The sequence below is a fragment of the Ailuropoda melanoleuca genome, chromosome 16, assembly GCF_002007445.2.
Source record: "Ailuropoda melanoleuca isolate Jingjing chromosome 16, ASM200744v2, whole genome shotgun sequence".
In the NCBI taxonomy this organism is placed as follows: Eukaryota; Metazoa; Chordata; class Mammalia; order Carnivora; family Ursidae; genus Ailuropoda; species Ailuropoda melanoleuca.
Genome location: NC_048233.1, coordinates 55,604,365 through 55,623,671, shown reverse-complemented (window position 1 = coordinate 55,623,671; position 19,307 = coordinate 55,604,365). Strand labels below are relative to the sequence as shown.

The 19,307-nt window shown below is 35.3% G+C and overlaps 1 protein-coding gene and 1 pseudogene across 1 annotated transcript in view; one reads left to right on the top strand and one right to left on the bottom strand.

The window, feature by feature from the left end:
- LOC105234415 overlaps positions 1-282 on the top strand; it is a 15,662-nt pseudogene extending 15,380 nt beyond the window's left edge.
- LOC100464392 (zinc finger protein 133-like) overlaps positions 1-17,639 on the bottom strand; it is a 51,295-nt gene extending 33,656 nt beyond the window's left edge. The window contains exon 1 of the mRNA XM_034645834.1: positions 17,240-17,639. The gene's annotated coding sequence lies outside the window, so the exon portion shown is untranslated. The remainder of the gene's footprint in view (positions 1-17,239) is intronic.
- Positions 17,640-19,307: the final 1,668 nt, after the last annotated feature.

Genomic DNA, 19,307 nt, shown 5'->3' with positions numbered 1-19,307 from the left:
TTTTTTTAAAGATTTTATTTATTTATTTGACAGAGATAGAGACAGCCAGCGAGAGAGGGAACACAAGCAGGGGGAGTGGGAGAGGAAGAAGCAGGCTCACAGCAGAGGAGCCTGACGTGGCTCGATCCCATAACTCCGGGATCACGCCCTGAGCCGAAGGCAGACGCTCAACCGCTGTGCCACCCAGGCGCCCCCAGAAAGGATACTTCTGATGAGATGGTTGAAACTAGAGTTGGGCAGGTTATCAATGAAACTTCTCAGCATCACAACCACCTTCAGTGAAAATTACACACGCTCGGTGCAGTAATATACTACTGGCAAAAATAAAAAAGAAATCCTTATCTTAAAGAAACAGCTTTCAAGTGACTTTCTGCAGTTTTTCAGGAGCACAAGATAGATTTGAAATAGGAATAATCTCTAGGTCTTAAGAACTAACACCCCTGAAAGATTTAGAAAAAAAGTTTACAACATAATCTAGTTTATGAAGAACACTTGTGCTAGAATACTTTCTGAAAAGTATTTTTGAACACCATTAGAGCTACTTTTTACCAACAAGTATCTGACCAACTTGTTTCTGCTTCAATAAATTTTTGGAAAACTCAAAAATAAAAATAAAATAAAATAAGGCAAGCAATAGTCTTTCTTTCTCTCTCTCTCTCTCACACACACACACACCATCCAACAAAAAGATTTAACTGAAAGAAACAGCTGTCTAACATAGATGAAAAACAGAAATCACATTTGGAATTTGTGTCTAATTCCCCATGATGTAATGAAAAATATATGGACATTTCCACACCCCAAAATAGATGAAAAATCTGTAAGAAAATCTGCAAGATAATATATGGGGAAATTCTACACAGGAAACAACCAAATCTAGTAACTGTTGACCAGCAGGAGGGACAGACATCAAATGTGAAGGTGACATGGCACTGTGCTGAGCTGGTCATGTACGAAGAACACTGAAATCCTTAAATAAGAATTGGTAAACACATAATTTCAAAAGTGGCACAAAGAAGCTAGCAGTTAGAATTCCTGGCATATTTGCTCAAAAATTAAGGGGAAATTGCTATACTGACTAAGATTTTTCCAGAGAGACCTGATTAAGTGTGTCTTGTTTCTCTGCTTTGAAGTTCTTTGGCAAAATTAAAAATCTTGAACAGAATTTTTGATAAAATTCAAAAAAGATCTTAAACCATTAGACATTGTGGTTAATCTTAATTTTATTGTTTGAATTCTGTATAATCCAAGCTTTCTTGAATGAAAGAAAATTAATTTTTTATCTTTACTAGTTATATTATGCATAAATACAAGTTTATTACTAAATTTATACAAAAATATAAACAGTATTGGAATTTTTTGTATTTATGAGCAAATTTTATTTTATGTTATTTTTATAATATACCATTTTAATGCTCAGTAAAATATGTCAAATGCATGTTTTTATATACTTTTATTTAGCTTCTCAAACTGTGGAGTCTCATTTCAGTACATATCATCATTTTTAATACTGCCTAATATTCCATTTTATTTAAATTATTCCTTTCTGTTTTTTAAAGTTTTTTCTAAGTTGTCCATATGTATTAATGTGATACACCTGCATGTCTACATGTGTGAGCAAGTCTTCTTATACTTGCCCTTTTAAAGAATGTTCTAGTAGTCTGAAATCAAATTCAAAAGGCCATAACTGGGCACCTGGGTGGCTCAGTCAGTTAAGCGTCATGGCTTTGGCTTAGGACCCTGGGATTGAGCCCCACACATCAGGCTCCCTGCTCAGTGGGGAGCCCACTTTTCCCTCCCCCCTCCCTGCTCGTGCATGCGCACTCTCTATCAAATAAATAAACAAAATCTTTTTTTTTTAAAAGGCCATAATTTACTTCACTGATTAGTAGAAGAAACTCTCTAATATTTGAAGTTAAATATGTGTATCAGAAAAAAATAACATGGAACAAAAACAGATAATGTTCTGAGTATTATCAGAAACCAGGGAGACTATTTTAAGGAGGAAATGGGATCTTGGTTAGACTTCATAAAACTGAGATCTATTAAGCTAATAAAGGTTTTGAGGGGAATCCAATTTAAGGCATTGCTAAAGTCACCATTTCTTAGATGTAAGAAAATAAAAATATAAATATAAGAGGCTCAAAGAAAGAACAGGACTTAACATATAGGAAAACTTTCAGGTGTGAAAATGTTTCAACTCAGTCAAGTGTAATTTTTAAAACATTTTAGTTAAATTGAATGAATACTAAAGTATAAATAATATCATTCTTTGTATAATGGTAGGGTAGTTGCAATTATGCATCGACTTGGAATTAGACTCACTAGACCTGAATCCTTTTATTCAGTCGGATTACGAAAAACATAGACAGTGAATAAAGCTAAAAGGTAAAAAAAAAAAAAAAAAAAAAAAAACCTCCGCATTTCAATCTATAGACTCTTAAAAATAAGAGAAAAATAATCATTTGTACTAATGAATTGTATTCATGTAAAAAAACCTGTCAGTAAATAACCCAATTTCATACATTTATGACAAGAACTTTAAGTATTGTAATTATTATAAATCAGTGTGCTAAATGTTAAATCATTGAGATGTTAATTGAAACCTGAGTAATTGAAAAGAAAAATAAAAACTTAAAATCATAAGAGAAAATACATGTCAAGCAATAGGGCAATAAACCAATGTGTGTGTGGGGGGGGTAGGTGGGTGGGTGCTTGAAAATCAAAAAAAGTCAAAATAGTAGGAGATACCACTGTAATACTCACTGAACTTTCCACATTAAAATAACTCTGGATTTTAAATTTGAAAGCCAGATTTTATACAACATTTTAAGGGAAGTGATTCTAAATTTTACCAATAAGATAGTAACAATTTTAGTTGTATCATAGTTGGAATGTTTTTGTCTTTGAGGGCCCCCATAATTTTTAAAGACTATTTTATGGAGCACATCTAGCAAACATTTTCTATCCATCTATTTTCTATCTATCTAGGCCTTTGTTCTTCTACTACTGAAGTCGTGTACTGTAATATAAAATACATACTTTTAGGAACAGGTAAAGTATAAAGAAATAAAAATACTTGTTGAACTACTCTGTGCAGAAGGAGAATGGACTGGGTGATGACGAATGGGAGGGGATGTCCTTACTGGTATTTGTAGCTGCCCTTAATCTGTATGAGCTCACTAATCATTATGGTTCTTTCAGATTCTAAATTTATTTAAGATAATTCAAGAAATGACATCATTATAATTGCCTCCTTCAGATCAAGGGTAAGTTTGATTTAACAAGACTTTTGGACACTTTCCCTGAAGCAAAGATTATTATTCATGGTGGCTTCATATAAAACTCCTGAAAGCTAAGAGATTGAATTCTTTAAGTTTAGAAAATTCAGGAAGATTCTGCACTTTTTTTTTCGTCCCTGCTCCCTGACTTATAACTTACTCCATAAGCTTTGTAAACTAGTTTATAGAGGTTCAAATGCTCAAAACTGAATGATCTTTGAGATCATAACTTTGAAACAACATAAAAGGATTAAATGCTTCCTTTTTGGTTCTACAGATTAACAAAGAATACATTTATATTGCATGATATTTGAGACCAGGGTTTCATATCCTTTTCAGGAGCCTAACCTATTGCTGCCTATCATTTTAATCTCAACAATTGCTTTTCAATACTTTATAACTAAGATGGTGGATTGATTTCATTTTAGAACTGTGTTGTCATCCTCCCTGGATGCTAAACCAGTGAATATGAAGCAGTTAATAGACTAACGTGCAAACTATACTATTTTCTGTTCAATAAATGTATCAGTGCTATTGTGCTTAGTGGATCTTAGGAAAAGGACTGATTATCATTTCATCTTCAGTTGCTTAAAGTCTACGTAAAAGATTCAACTTCTGAATCGAAATGAAAAGAAAAAAATAGGTAAACTTTAAACTAGATGTCACAATAGTTGGTAGGGTAGAATCTTTCTATAGAAGAGGGTGCTTGAGTTGGGCCATGCCTGGTTAATCCAGACTCATGCCATTACATTGTGTGGTCACTGTAAGAAGAGGCCAGCAGTCAGGACTTAAATTACAGTGTGCAGCCTATAATAACTATGTTTTATTTTGAAATACTCCTTATTGTATTCTTTTTCCTAATGTAATGTAACAATTAAAATCTCTATCACTTGGCATAAAATGATGAAACTGGCCAGCTAAACTACTGAAGCACTTTCAGAATCCAAGATCATTAATTTGAGAGCCAGAATTATATATCCAACAGGTTTTTTTTTTAGCACATATAAAATTGTCTCATTCTTGTCATAAACAACAACAAAGAGTCAATTCAGCCCTTTTCTCTCCTTTTGCCCCACTTAACGTGGAGCATTTTGGTAAGTTTTCACACAAATAGAATAAATTTCAAGATCTTTACCTTGTTTAAACAAAACATACCATAAATAATAGCTGTGCTTTTAGCTAATGTTTTTCACGTGCACTGCTTCTAAAGTCCAAGATATGAGATGGTTTATTAAGATCCAAAGTTTTGATGCAGGCATAACTCAGAACCAAGTCAACTAAAATTACCCACTCAGAGAAATTAGGTAAAGCCCCATTTAAACTATTAAGGTAATAAGTTATTTCCTTTGGTTAATTTATTTGTAAATCCTAGTTACCAAGATCCTTAATTGCAACCAAATAAATGATCTAAATATGCCAATGATAGGTTAAGCAACACTACCGAAATCTGCATTGTAATCTATTGTTAAACATGAACTATCAAGGTTGAAAGTAATCAGCTTTTAGAATTAATCTAAATTCAGAGTTTGATTTATATCAAGGCATTTGCAACTTGTTAAGTGAACTCATGTAATCACAAATCATTATTCAACTTTTCTTATATGTTGATACCCTTGTTATGAATTGATTCAAAAAATGGCAACAGTGCTTAAGTACTTGGATTACAGGAGGCATTAATTTTTGTCTTTAAACTTTTCTGTACTTTAATTTAAAATTATATAGTGCAGTATTCTGGAAATGAAATGTTTCTTTAAAAAGAAGGAACTTATTTCCTGGGGTTGTATATTTGAGGAGGTTGAATAATATAAGGTATGGTTCACTAGGACATATAGTATAGACCAGAATTATAATTTCTTAAAGAGTTCATATATAAGAATAAATAGAGCTACATGAGGAATATATATATACTGAAAAGTTTAATATTAGAATAAATATATACAATGGAATATTACTCAGCCATAAAAATGAAATCTTACCATTTGCAATGACGTGGATGGAACTAGATGGCATTATGCTAAGTGAAATAAGTCAGTCAGAGAAAGATAAATACCACACAATTTCACTCATATGTGGAATTTAAGAAACAAAACAGATGCACATAGGGGAAGGAAAGGAAAAATAAAATACAACACAGTCATAGAGACAAGAGACTCTTAACTATAGGAAACAAATGGAGGGTTGCTGGAGGGGAGGTGGGTGGGGGGATGGGGTAACTGGTTGACGGGCATTAAAAAGGGCATTTGGTGTAATGAGCACTGGGCATTATATGCAACTGATGAATCACTAAACTCAACCTCTGAAACTAGTAATACACTATATGTTAATTGATTTCATATAAAAAATTTTTTAAAAAATAGAAGGCAATACATATGCAAGCATATGGCAGACTCACTCTATAACTTGATGCTGGCTGAAAACTGGTCAGGGAGAGACTTTTTAGAGACAATCAGATGATCTGCTTGAAGGAAAGAGGAAGTATGAATTGGATGGATAGTGATGTAGGCAGGCTGCGTCTGAGAACCCGAGAGTGTCCCGCAATACCAGCCAAAATACTCCTTGACTTCATGCAGGATCGAAATCAAATGCTAGCCAGAGAAAGTGAAAGCAGAGTTTTATTAAATAGCATAAGTGATAGAGTAGAACAGATGGAGTGGCTGGGAGACTCAGAAAGGAAAGGAGAGTGAGTCCATTGCTTGGGGTTGGGGTTTATATCAGAAAGAGGTCTAGCGTACGTGTTCTTTCAGGAATCCAGGGTAGGGTCTGATCAAAGGTGAGTGACAGGTGAATAACAGGTGTTCTTTAGTGGGTATTGATGATCAGCTGAGGTTTGTTCGTAGCTGATGACCTGGAAGTGTTTGGGATCTGGCTCTTTCTAGGTGTTATCAGCTGTTTGGGGCTTAGGACGAAACTCAGATGATTAACTTTCTTGCTTCCCACTTGGAGTGGGAGCATAGCTTCTGTGGCTTATTCACATGCAAAATATAGAACATGAGTCAATGGAGCCTAACAGAAAACTAGCAGAGAAGGAACCTTTCTAAAATGGAGTCCCTACAGCCTCCCTACCTCAGAAGCATAGGAAGAAGATGTGTCAGGTTAAGATTATTACATGGATGAAAGAAACCAGGTAGGAGGTAGCAGTTTGATTGTGTATGTGTATGTGTGTGATTCACAGAGAAAGACATAGAAAGAAGGTAGAGAGAGAGAATACAGTAGGTATAAATGAAGTAATTCCTAGGCAAATAATTAGGAGGAACCAGAGGATATTTTAAAAAATGTGTTGTCTACTCCTTGAAGTCAGAATTCTGGAATAGTTCAACTATGTATAATTTGTTTGAAAAGTATCATAATTATATGAGTAGGGCTAAAACTAGAAATGCAACTGAAAAGGAATTTCTTGTTGTCAAAAGTATGATCATAATATTCATGGGACTCTATTAAACATACCATATCCTCCCAATGTATTATATAAACACCGAAAGACACAGCCTCTTATAAAAGTGGGAATAGTGCTTAGAGGTCACCCGAGAACACAAAAATCTGATTGTTTTCTCAAATATATATATATATATATATATTTAGCACACTTGCCAGACTCAAAAATGATCCATGCAGAGCATTAAGAATCCTAAGACTTAGACTCTGTCCTCAAAAGACTTCCTGCCTCATGGAGGAGCCTCTACTTTCTTCTTATGTCTGGGATTGCTTAGAGATACACTTAACATTATCAGGGGCATGTTAATATCTTTAAATCATATGATTAGATGCATGGTTCAGATTTTTTATTTTTAGGAAAATGGAAAAGCATCCAACATTTTGACATAGACGCTTGACAGGAGTTTCTAGAATTAAGTTTGTGAAACATACTGATATTCATACTACAGTCTATATTTTCTGCTATAAGATGATATACGTTTTGTTTCATTTTTTAAGATTTATTTATTGTAGAAGAAGAGAGAGAAAGCATGAGTGGGAGGGGCAGAGAGGGAGAAAATCTCAAGCAGACTCTGTGCTGAGTGCAGAGCCCGACGCAGGGCTCCACGGGGGGCTTGATCTCACAACCTGCGATCACTGCCTGAGCTGAAACCAAGAGTTGGGTGCCTAACTGACTGCACCACCCAGGTGCTCCTAAGATGATAGATGTTTTAACACAGTTTAAAGGCGGGTACACTGAAGATTATGTGCCTGCTTTGATGACATGAGGGAAGGCAAGGTGGTTCTATGGGTTTTCTCCAATTGCACCTTCTTCCATGTCAGACTTTTCCAGGAAAATTATAACCTTTTATTAAATCTGTTACTTTTCATCTTTATAAGACAAAAACAAAACAAACACTGGGCTAGTTATTAGGTACTCGAAGTTACTATGTGAAATCTAACTTGCTTCCATTTTTTTTTCTTGAAGTAATACAAAACAAAACAGTATTTCCAGCAGTTCAGTTGGCAGGGATGAAAGATTAGTGGCAGAGGAAAAACGTACATTCCTAGGAGCATTTTACATTTTCTGTCCAGAAAAGTAACCCTGCCTCCTGCAAAAAAACCCATCACTGGCATATTAATATCTTATAAATATAGGAGGAATAAATTTCTACAATCTGACTCTTCAGATGGCATAAAACTGATCACAAATGAATAAATGCATATAGAGTCCCATGAAGTGGTGTGTGGAAACCTTATTTTGCGAGTGGAACTAAGGAAAACTAGCTCAGATTTCTTTGAGTATTTCAGAGAAGTTATACTGGAACGGCTTCCAACATCAAACTTACTTGATTGGTACTAAGGTTAGATTAAGGGAGAGAAAAAGAGGAGCCTGAGGTGTCATCAACATATAACATTTCCTTAAACTAGAATACAAATAAATGTATCGTATGACTGCTGCAGATCTGAAGGCCGAGGAGAGACCACCCCAAGTTGCCCCCTTTTGGGAGGACTATAATCGACCATCTGCTAAAGTCACTTGCTTGATGCAAAAATTACCAGAAGTTGGTCGAATTTCATTCCTTGCCTGTGATGTCCCTTTCCCTAACAAGTCACTTCATACTTAACAAAGAAACCAACAGTAGAACCACAGCATGAAGGAAAAAAAGGTTCCACAGAATAAAACACAGTCCTTCTCAGGCACCCCACTGGTCCTTTTTTCACCAAGAACTAAAGAACACTTCATGTTACTTCTTTGAATATCTAAACATCTTTCCTTGCAAAGTAAATTACTGGCTGTCTTGGAATAGCAATTTAATACTTCTACAGAACGAAGTCATTTTAAAAAGTGCAGTCATTCTATGCTGTATCTATTAAACCAACACATGTTTATTTTCTTTGACCATGCTTATTTGTGCATATCTTAAATGAGTTTCTATATTGGTTACATTATTCTTGTCATTAAATTGCTTTTTACTGACTTTACCTGCCACCTCCTGAGGGGAAGAGCCAATTGTCAAGATTAAATGGCTTTCTTATCTCTATGGGATTTGCCACTTCAAAAAAAGCATAATTCTTTGCTTTTGCTGAACACTGAATAATGAGTTTTCCTGATGGACAACAAAGAAAATCTCACCAGGGCCCTAATATATGTTCAATGTGGGGAAAATTATGGACTAATAAGTGCAATAGCGCTTCAGCTACAAAAATTGTTCATGAGAAGGTGGGACTGGGCAAAACCATAAAATTTATAAGATGTCTTACTTAAATGAAGACCTTTTATCCCTGTTGTTATTATACAATGACTATTATTTTTCTAATTGCAGTTAACACATTTCTTTACTTTAAAACAATGCTGATCCTTTGAGCTACTAAATAAAAAACAGCAAATACTGAGTAATATACTTTTGAACCAAGATCTTCAATCTCACATTCCCCAAAATTTGAAAAGAATTCAATACTGTCTAAGCAGATATTATGGATATTTCTTTACATAGAACTTAGGTTTCCAGAAGTTTTGAGCTAGAAAACCACCTGTTATTGGTGACCACAGAGGAGTGAAGCAGTTTTTAGTGGCAGGAAAAATGAACTTGCCACTTAATGCCACAGCACTTTTTGCAGGTAGTTCTTGTTTGAACCTATGTGGTTCAGACTCTAACCTGCATCATAACAAAATGCGTATAAGAACTCTTGAATGAAAAGAAGGAGGGCAACAGGAGGAAAAAGGGAAGGAGGAGAAAAGACAGTGCCCTTGTATTAAAGTCAATTAAATCATATCTTCTTTTGCAAAATGAAACATGGATAATACCATATTCATTTTCAAATTTGCTCACAGGGATGGAGCATCATAAGTATTCCGTAACATAAATAATTAAACAGTAACATACCAACAAGGTACACGTTGATTCTTTGGGTTTTGTTTTTCAAGTCCATTCTTTCATTTTGTTTTGTTTTCTTGATGAATTGACAGTGGAGGATGATTTAAGAAGAATCTATCACAGTCTTCATATAAATTTATGTTTCAGAAGTTTCCTTTCCAAATTCACTAGTAGGAATGTCTACTCTAATTTTTTGTGCTAATAAACATGTAAATTTTTAAAATAAAGACTTTACCCTTTACCTTGTAAAAAATCACCATAAAAAATAATTATGGTTATTTTTCTTACCTAATTTAACCATCATTAATATTTTGGCAGCCAGGAACTACAAATATTTCTGAGACAGTTAAATTATAAAATATTCAAAAGTCAAATATACAGTTGCAACTCTAGGAATGTTATTTCCTCTGTCTTGAATATCATTGCATCATGGGGGTTTACAAATTATGTTTTTGTAGTAAGTTTTAACATATGTTGAGAAGCATCTGCCTAAGTGCACAATTTTAAGCATTTCTTTTTTTTCTAGAAGAATAAATATGTGATTATTAAATTTCAGCTCTAAAGGTAGAAAAAAAGGCAGAAAGTTCCAAAGAATAACTGTGATTTAAATTTGCCTGGTTCTCTATAGAGCTAATTGAAAAATAATTAAATACCTATAAGTGGAGCAAGATAAAATGATATTGAAGAACAACATGCTTTCTTTAAAACAATCTATATTGTGTTAACTTTATTGGGAAATAAAGTACATTAGTGGCATCCTATTTCATTTTGTGAAGGTCAGGTAGATTTCATGTGCAAAGAAAGATAAATCAGAAAACTTGAGAATGATCAACAATCCTTACAGTGAAAGGAAAGTCCAATTATGCTCGACTGAATGATAGTGAAAAATTCCTTTCTTTCCTTTTAGGCTGGCCAATAATAAAATTGAAAAGGACAGATCAAGAAGAGAAAAACAAATTTCATTTCATACATATGGGAGCCCCATAAAAATATGAGACTCCAAGGCAGGTAGGTAATTAAGGTTTATATACCATCTTGAGCTTAGGAGAACGGGGCAGAGGTCTGGGACTTCAAAGAAGAGGAACACAATTCACAGGAAGATGAGAAGAGCAAAAGTTTGGTGAACAAACGGTTCCCATGGCATGCAAAAAAGTCTTGTGGCTAAAAGTTATCCCTGGTAATAGTTCTCTTCCTGGTTTAGTCCTCCTGTCTAAATTCTTTTAGACAGTTCAGGGGAGAGGTACAAAGCTACCTGAGTCTGCTGGGTCTTACCTGCCTTCAGCACAAGACAATGTACACGTCCATTTGGCTTACGTGGGATGGCACGTTCTGCTTGCCCTCAGGTGTACTGATCACTACGTGCACATAAGGAAACCATGTCAGGTCGAGGAAAAAACCAACCAAATGCATTACAGGGGACAGTTTCTAGCACTCACAGGAGGCCAAGAATAACACCAGTTCCCATAAGTCGTAGTGGAAAACCTAATAATTCACACGGCAGTGTGCTAAGAAAGAACTTGCCTGGGCAGTGGAGAAAATTAACCCTAGACTGAACATCCTTCTGGTCCTACCTAATAAAACATAAAAGCAGAACCTAGATGGATCAATCTGTTTCCAAATAACAGCATTCTAGAACAAGACTCAGGGAAAATTTTAGAAATCTGAAAATATGCAGTACCAAATAATGTCACCTTTACAATGCAATGCCATCCAATAAAAAATTACCAGATATTCAAAGAGGCAGGAAAGCACAACCCATAATGAGAAATTCAGTCAATCCAGACTGAGCCATAGTCACAAATGATTGAATTAGCAGATAGGGATATTAAATTAGCACAATTTTATTTCATGTCTTCAAGAAGATAGAGAAATAATTGAACATACAAATCAGAGACATAGGAGATATAATAAAGCCACAAATCAAAGTTCTAAAGATGAGTTTTTGTTTCTCATTAACTTCCATTTATATAAGCAGTAATTTTATATAAGCGTATATGCCAGTACAATAGCAGGTAGTCAGATGTTGAAGTCATGCCCTTGAAATGTGACTAATCGAAATTGAGATATGCTGCATAAAGTATACAATAGATTTTAAAAACTTAGCTTGAAAAAATATTATACAATACTTTAATAATATTTTATATTGATTACATATTGAAATGATAATAATGTTGATATTGGGTTAATAAAATATATTATTAACATTGACTTCACTGCTATCTTTTTACTCTTTTTAATGGCTACTATAAAATTTTAAAATACCTATTGCTTCTATGTGTGGTTCACACTACATTTCCAATAGATAACATTGGTCCCAGAGAGCAGAAACTGGGTCCTAGACAGGGAGTATGACCTGTCCATAATCACTATGGAAGATACTGCAAGGGCTGATACCACATTCAAGTCACCTGAATCCGTGTCCATAACGGGAATCCTCTTGATACTGCCCTTCCATAATGCAATTCCAGGATGTACACATACTGTGTGCTCCGACATACACTTATAAAAAACATGAAATAGGAGGGAGTTTCACAGGGCCTGAGTGCTTTTTTCAGCAGAAATTGTTCCCTATGTAATGATCATTGTATTTCTTTGATTCATTTTATTTCTAATTTGTATCTATAAGCATGAGATAATTATGGCCTTATTAAAATCTCTTTTGCTCAAATGTATTTTAAAATTTTCATAATAGAAAAAAAGGCTAATTACGGATGTAAAAACCGCTGAGGCATAAACTGTAGCAACCAAAATTTCAATGATAAAGCATTGTTAAGGGATTAGCACAAATTAGTTTTAGTGAATAACACTAGGCACAAAGTGGCTAGAGTTACATCTTCTGATTGAGGGAAGCCATCCACATGATATTTATAGATTTAAGAATGCTGCCTCAGCTATGTCCTTTGCTTAGCTGGGAACGTAAGAAATCCTCTGGAGAAAGCTCAGATCTCTACCTAGAAAATGTACACATACATAATCTTTGAAGTGAAAACAATTTCAAAGGGCTTATGCCAGCCCATCTTCTAACTTTTAGATTGGTGAGGCACAGGTTTCAGAACTTCTCCATTCTACCTTAGTGTCCCTAACTCACCAAGCCTAAGTGATAAGTGCCAAGTTAAAGGTGCATTATGTAACTTTTTTTCTTTTTAATGCTTACAGATGATTGGAATAAATACGTAAAATAAGTAACTATCCCAGAGGGAAGAACAGGCTCTGTCCTAATATTATTGGTAAGAAAAACTGGAAATAAAGTTCTACTGATTTGAAAAGAAAAGAAGCAAACTGGAGACGCTATATTAATATCACATAAAGTGGACTTTACGTGAAAAAAAGAATATTCCCAGAGATAAGAGGGAGGTTTCTTAATGATAGAATGGTCAATTCATCAAGAAGAAAAACCTAAGAAAGTTTGCCTCTCAGAAAGATACTTCAAAAAACATGGTGAAAAAAGTTGATAGTACTAAATCCTTAATTCATAGTTGGGGATTTTTATAAGAATATTGAAATTTTGAATATTACTACCACAGAAATTAATTTACATTTATGAAATACCTCACACGCCAAATAAAAAAACAAAAACAAAACCACACACACACACACACACACATTCTTTTCAGATATACAAGGAATATTCACTATAATAGATTATATGCTGGACAATAAAGTATGTCTCAATACATTTTACATGATTAAAATCATATAATACATTCCCAGGAAAAATGAATTAAGCTAGAAATTAGTAACAAAAAGATATCAGAAAAATTCCCAAGTGATTGGAAATTAAGTTGAATACTTCTAAATAACCATAGGTCAAAGGAGAAAGCATACAAAAAATTAGTCAATATTTCAACCTGAATTAAAGCAAACAATAAAAACCCCCAAATTTATAAGGAAATGTTAAAATAGTTTTAGAGGAAAATTTATACTCAGGTTTAATACTTAAAAAGTAAAACAATTCGAAAGCAATTTAAAAGATTCTACCCTAAGAAACTAGAACATGAAGAGCAAAATACACTCAGAGTAGATACTGGGAAGAATATAATAAAGGGAAGAATGGGAGTAAATGAAGTAAAAACTAACAACCGAGAAGAGAAATTAGCATAGCCAATAGAAGCTTTTTTGGGGGAAAAATGAACTTGAAAAATCCTAAGTAAGACTCACCAAGAAAATAAAATTACTAAAATTATGAAGGAGAGGATATGGCTATTGTATCTATAATTATTGCAATTATAAATGGAAATATGAACATCTTCATGCTTCCCAAATTCAACAATTTAGATATAATTGATACTCTTCTTTAAAGAGCACAACTTATTAAAATGAATTTACAAAATAGAAAACCTATATCTATATCTATGAAAAATTGAATTATTGTCAGTCTTCTTTCAAAGAAAACTAGGCACTAATTAGTTCACTGCTGTATGCTATCAAACATTTAAGAAATCACACCAGTCTTACAAAACTTTTTTCAGAAAGTAGAAAAAAAATCATTTTCCAGATTATTTCCTGAGACCAATATGTCTCAAATTTGTTCTTTCTTAAATGTGATAACATTTAAGTGATAAAGTGATAACAAAATATGAAAGGAATATTACAACGAAAGAAAACTACAAAGCAATACCATACATGAACATAACACAAAATTCATCTATAGGACATTAGAAATAAAACCTAATGGGGTGCCTGGATGGCTCAGTCAGTTAAGCATCTTGATTTTGGCTCTGGTCATGATCTCAAGGGCATGGGATCGAGCCCTGCGACTGGTTCCACAATGGGCCTGGAGCCTGCTTGGGATTCTCTCTCTCCCTCTGCCCCCCCATCTCTCTGTGTCTAAATAAATAAATAAATAAAAATAAAACCTAGCAATATCTAAATGGCAAGATATTATGACCAAATTGAGTTCGTCCCAGGAATGCACGATTATTTCAACAATCAAATATGAAACTGTTATTCACCATAATAACATACAAGTAAGAAATGTGTAGTTATAATAGATGCAATAAATGACAAAAATTAACACTCATATGTAAAAACTCCCAGCAAAATTAGGAAAAGAAGGGACTTTCTTAGTCTGGTAAAGGGGCTTATAGTTATCAGAATACTTAATGGTGAAATATTAAATGATTTCTCCCTGAGACTGAGGAAAGGTAAGGGTATCCACACTCCACACTCCTATTTGGCATTATGCTAGTGAACCTAGTCAAATGAAAAAGGTCAGTGAAATAAGGCAAGAAAAAAAAGCACATAATAATTGAAAAGAAAAACACACAACCATATTTATTCCAGACAAAATAGTTGTGTTTATAAGACATGTTTTAGGACTCAGCAACAAAATATGTAGAAAAACTATGCAAATGTCACAAAGTTGAGGGATATGAAGTAAATATTCAAGATTTTATCATATTTCTAAAAATTGGCAACAATTGGAAAATATATTGCCATTTGCAATAGCACCAAAATACATAAATTGTATTGGGTTAAATTTAACCCAAAATGTACAAGTGTGATACACTAAAAATTACAAAACATTGCAGAGAGAACTTTAAAAAAGATATATGTAAATGAAAGATATATCAGACTTATTGCTTGGAGGATTTATAATTGTTAAGGTGTCAATTCTCAAACTTTTCTGAAGGTGCATTGCTATCTGAATCAAATTCCAATAGACATTTTGTAAGACCTAAGAAATTGATTCTAAAATATACGTACATATTCAAAGGAGCTGGAAAAACAAGCATTTGTTCTTTCTTGAACAAATTTGAGACATTACATCACCTGATTCGAAGAACTTCTATAAAAGTACCTTAAAGTATATAACCTCAAGTTATCATAAAGATATATAGATAATAGGTCAATGAAACAAAATCACAATGCTAGATATAGACCCACACAATTACAGTGAAATGCTTTTCAACTGACTGCAATGCAATCCAATGGGAAAAGAATTGCTTTTTTAGCAATAATGTTGAAATTACTTACTGGATATCCATTTGGAAAAATAAAACAAACAAACCAAAACCCCTGACCCCTATTTCACACCAAACACAAAAAATTAATTTGAGCTGATTGTAAAGATAAAGGCTAAAACGATGATGTTTCTAGAAGTGAATATGCAAAATAATTTTATGATTTTGTGGTATGAAAATATTTGTTAGGTAAGGAAAAAAACACTAATCATTAAAAGATGATTTTTTGGATTTCACCAATATGAAAAAATACTTGCTTTGCAAAGAGTGTGATTAATAAAATTAAAAGGCAAACTGCAGATTAGAGTTGCTAAAATTAAGATTAAAATTTCAAGTGTTCTCCATGATGTGAAACAGCTAGATTGCTCTTACGTTACTGGTCATAGTAAAAAAAATGGTGCAAAACCTGTGAAAAACAGGTGGCCTCTGTTTCATAATGTTAAACTATACCTATTTTATAACCCAGCAATTACAGGGAGAGAAAGAGAGAGAGATTCCTAAATATCTGAAAAAAGATTTACAAGAATGTTCTTAGCAACTTTGTTTTACAAGACAAAGGCTGAAAACAATTCAAATGCCCCATGAGCAAGTAAAAGGATAAAACATATTGTGGTTTCTTCATACAATGGAATATCACTCAGCACTAAAAAGGAGCAATCTACTGATTTGAAAATATGCATGAATTTGAGACTGTTTACTAAGTGAAAGAAACTGCACAAAGTGTATATACTGCGTGATTCTATTTATTAAAATTTAAAGAACAGACAAAATTAAACTATGGTGGCAGAAATAAGAAAAGTGTTTACATTTCAGTAGGTGTTTCCTGAAGAGGGATACTCAGGGAATTTCTGGAGTAATGTAAATAAATATTCTGTATCTTAATTTACACGTATTTGCCCAAACTCAATGTGGCTGTACACTTAAAATTTGTGTATTCTCTTACCTATAAATAATACCTTTAAAAAGCCACATCTGGAGTCAGTGAGAGGACATCAGTACTCTAAATGTGTTTCTAACTATAACTGGCCCTATTTGCTGTGTGTTTAGCTCAGGTCAGAGGACGCACAAATGAAAATCTATGCATTTTTTCTCCACACCGCTTAGCCTCCTCCAGAAGTTAAACCAGGTCATTTCAGAGTACTGTGCATTTTTTGTTCTTTCTTTCCTTTCTCTCTTTCTCATTCTCTCTCTCTCTCTTTTTTTCTCTCTCTCTCTCTTTCTCATTCTTTCTCGTTCCCTCTCTCTCTCTCTCTCTCTCGCCTCTTTCTATTTTGTACAACGTTCCAGGTATCCTAAAGCCAGTCTGCTTTCTCTGGCTCTCTATACCCTAAAACCAGACACCTGCGTTAAGAGGCTGTGGCAGGGACATTCGCTGGTAACAATTTCCTCCTTGTAACTTGATTCTATTCCACGTCTTTGGTCTCTGTTACTTGTAGACTATATGCTCACTACTCTTGGGGCTGGACAGAAACATGTCTTTGGTAAGAAAAATCCTTTGTCCCTGCGCAGGAAGCAGTCCTGAAGTTCTTCCAAAAGGCCTTGGCGGCCACAGTGGATCAGAATTCTGATCTTAGAAACTCTAATAGAGGCAGGAAACGCATAGAGCTGAACTGTGTGCCTTTAGCTCCCATATGTAACATACAGTAGGACCAGCCTCGCGCCCGCAGCTCCCCTGGGCTCCGGTCACTCACGCTCCCGGACTCACCTGGCGCTGAGGCCCAGCCCCAGCAGGAGAGGCCGCGGGAAGTGCGCCGGCCTGAACTGCATGCTGTCGCCTGCCGGGGTCCTCCTTCCCTCGCCGCCTTCGCTCTCCCTCCTCCTCCGGGTCCTGTCGCCCCGCGGCGCGGAACCGGCGATGAGCCCTCTTCAGCGGCCCACAGACAGAGACGGACTAACCGACCTACGTCTCTCAAAACCAGGAGCCGGGCGCCTGGAATCCGCTTCGCCCGTGATGTCACTGGCGGCCTAGGAGAGCCCTGCGCGGGATCGCTGGGCGCCGCTGCTCCCGAGGCCGGAGGGTGCGCTGTCTCTGGAGCTGGAGAGGGAGGGGATGCCCAGCCATGCCCCCGCGCGCTCGGGTCTCCGGGCTGCACACCCAATGAGGCTTATCCTTTATTCCCGCCACTCTAGAGGATGGGGGTGTCGGGCTGGGGCGAAGAGAACTCCAATGTGCCAGTAGTGGAACCTAAGTACTCCACAGGAGGTGACACCGAGTTCATTGGGAAAGGACTATCAGAGGCTTAGAGTCCCAGGCAGGTGTACCTCACCTGATTACACAGTGGTTGGAAGAATAGTGTTCTAAAGAGGCTGTTTAAAATACTGTTTTGATTAAAAAGAAATAGTAATCAGAGGCAGACTCTAAAGGGGGAGAGAGATTTAGGGAGCAGGAGTGAACAGCATCCAGACATGTACACTAAGGCCAAATGGCATTTGCCAACTCCATACCTGGGCTCCTTTCCTTTGGTGAGACCCATCGCATAGACATAATCAAATAAAAAATATGTCAGTAATTAATGCAGAGAGGTGGGATTACAAGACTGGGGTTGTTATGCTTTTTATTTTTTATCTGTTCCGAATTTCCTATAAAAATGCAGCCCTCGATGACTTTTATTTTGGAAAAAAAAATCTCATTTCCTTTTAAAAAAAAGAATTCTAGTTGTTATTTGTTGGGGCAAATGCATATCCTCTCCTAGTCAAAGTTTTATTTTGAAGAGAAGCGGTTTTGCTAACCCATTGTCTTTTTTTAATGAGATTTAAATTTAAAACATAAATACAGAGCAGACAGAATGCCTTTAATAGCCATTAAAATATATGAGTAGTTTTGCAAGCTGTGTACCTGCCTTTGGGTAACAGTAAAATTCACAACAGATAGAAGTAGCATATACAATTGGACTCACATGTGAATTGCATATTACTTGGGAGGGAAACCACAGCACACTTTGTTAACAACAGACTCTGGAGACTTCTACTCCCAGAAAAGATGGAAGATGCATCTTCATTTACGTTTACGTTTAAAATTACATTTAGATGTAATTTTCTCAATTCTTCTCACTAACTACAAATAAAAACCCTGGACATTACATTTTAAAAAGTCATAAAAAAGATTCTTAAAGGCAGAAACTAGAAGGGTTATCACGAGGGAGGCCTTTGCTGTGATGAAATAGTTCTGTGTCTTGATTGCATTTGTAGTTATACCAATCTCTCCATATGATTAAAATGAGATGGAACTGGTATTAGTTTCCTGTAGCTGCACAAATAAATTCTCACCAACCGAGATGGCTTAAAACAACAGAAATTTATTCTTTTAAAATTCTGGAGGACAAAAGTCCCAAATCAGTACCACTCTGCTGAAACCAAGGTGTTGGCAAGGCTGCCCTCCCTCCACAAGTTCTAGGGGGAAAATTACTTGCCTCTTCCAGTTTCTGGTGGCTAGAAGCATTCCTTTGGCTTGTGATCACATCTCTTTTGCTTCTTTTCACCACTGCCTTCTGTTCTATGTTTGTCCATAGTCACCCACAGCTTCTCTCTTCTACTGTGATGTCATTTAGGACCCAACTGGATAATCCAGGATGAATTTTTTCTTTCAAGATCCTTGACTTCATCACATCTTTTGCATTATTAGTTCATATTCAACTCTTTTGCAATCTAAAGTAATATTTTTAGATTCTTGGGATCAGGAAATGAATACGTCTTTGGGAGGCCATTTTTAAAAACCTACCGCAGAACTATGCACACACATTATAGCAATGTCAAATTCCTAGTATTGATACTGT